This window comes from Lytechinus variegatus, chromosome 12, assembly GCF_018143015.1.
Source record: "Lytechinus variegatus isolate NC3 chromosome 12, Lvar_3.0, whole genome shotgun sequence".
NCBI classification, from domain to species: Eukaryota; Metazoa; Echinodermata; class Echinoidea; order Temnopleuroida; family Toxopneustidae; genus Lytechinus; species Lytechinus variegatus.
In genome coordinates, this window is record NC_054751.1 from 1,518,326 (window position 1) to 1,520,017 (window position 1,692).

Here is a 1,692-nt window from a genome sequence, read left to right on the forward strand (position 1 = left end):
ACACCAGTCAACACCGATTATGAAATGACCCACTGTCAACTGATACATACTGGCACAAGGCAGAACACCTCATACTAGTGCTATGATTGATGAAGTAATCAGCCCTTGCCCCTACAATGACACCAGTCAACACCGATTATGAAATGACCCACTGTCAACTGGTACATACTGGCACAAGGCAGAACACCTCATACTAGTGCTATGATTGATGAAGTAATCAGCCCTTGCCCCTACTATGACACCAGTCAACACCGATTATGAAATGACCCACTGTCAACTGGTACATACTGGCACAAGGCAGAACACCTCATACTAGTGCTATGATTGATGAAGTAATCAGCCCTTGCCCCTACAATGACACCAGTCAACACCGATTATGAAATGACCCACTGTCGACTGGTACATACGGGCTCAAGGCCGAACACCTCATACTGGTTTCGCACAGATTCCAACATTCAAAATCAACAGAAAACCCTGATAAAAAGCTCTGATCTTGACACTCGCGCCTCTGTGTGGAACATTGAGGAAATGCTGGGGAGCTTGAAATGGGTGCTTCATTTACATAGCAAGTGTGAATTACACAATTCAGTATTCAATAGGTTAATTCAAGCGCATCAAAGACATTCTCTCTGTAACACATTTTACTCCTTTCATTTATTTTACTATCTGCATGTACATGATAAATTGTTAAATATAGTTCATTCATTTTAATGCTTTTTAAAAGAAATCTGTAATTTACTCGCTTAGACAAATGAATTGTCAGTCTTCCATTCAGTTTGGGAGATTAAAATATGAGATCGAAAATGGAAGGCATGACATTTCATTCACTCTGGTTCATATCAAGAAACAAAGCACATTAATATACTGATCTATTTCTTTTAAACTTTTCTTTGGGACATTTTGGTCTCGGCTTTATGCCACTATGTATGCTACCAATGGAGAGACAGTATTATAGTCTACTACTAATTATTGAATTCCCAATACAAAAGATTGAAAAGTTTTCTTCTATTTCATGAAAAGAAATGTCGAGGTAAATGGAAATTGAAGCTATCAGACAAAATATAATTTCTGCATTTTCTCACATAGCTTTTTTTTAACATCAAAGGGATGTTAGCATTTTTGAAAAAAAAAGATTATATGCTGTGTTAACACAAACACAATTAATAGTTTCCATTTTCAGCTAACCTTTTAACATCGCTGAAATTACTCTGTTGAAGAAAATCTAAACTCATTTTCTAATGAAAGTATTGTATTAGAATTCATAACTGAAACTCAATCTATTGTGTAAAAAATATTCAATGACTCATGGTAAGTTTATGCAAGAATATGGAATGCATGATGGCAACGCATCAAGAAGAAATAGCACTGCAGACTTGGAGGAAAGGTGCAGGAAAAGAAGGCCAACATCTGAAATCAAGATGCTTCTCCCCTTGCTCAAGCCTATACATGTCTTAAGGACACCACACACCTTACGATTGGTCTGCGACCCAATTTTGGAATAAAACATAGTAGGATTTGATGCTAATATTGAGACAAGCAATATCCTACTGTGTAATTTTCTAAATCATTGTACAATTGCCTATGTAATATCTGTGATTATGCTATCATCCTTCATAGATTAAAAGCAAATTTAACATCTAGCCGTAATGACGTCATAGCAATTGTACAATTGGCTACGATTTGAAAGTAATT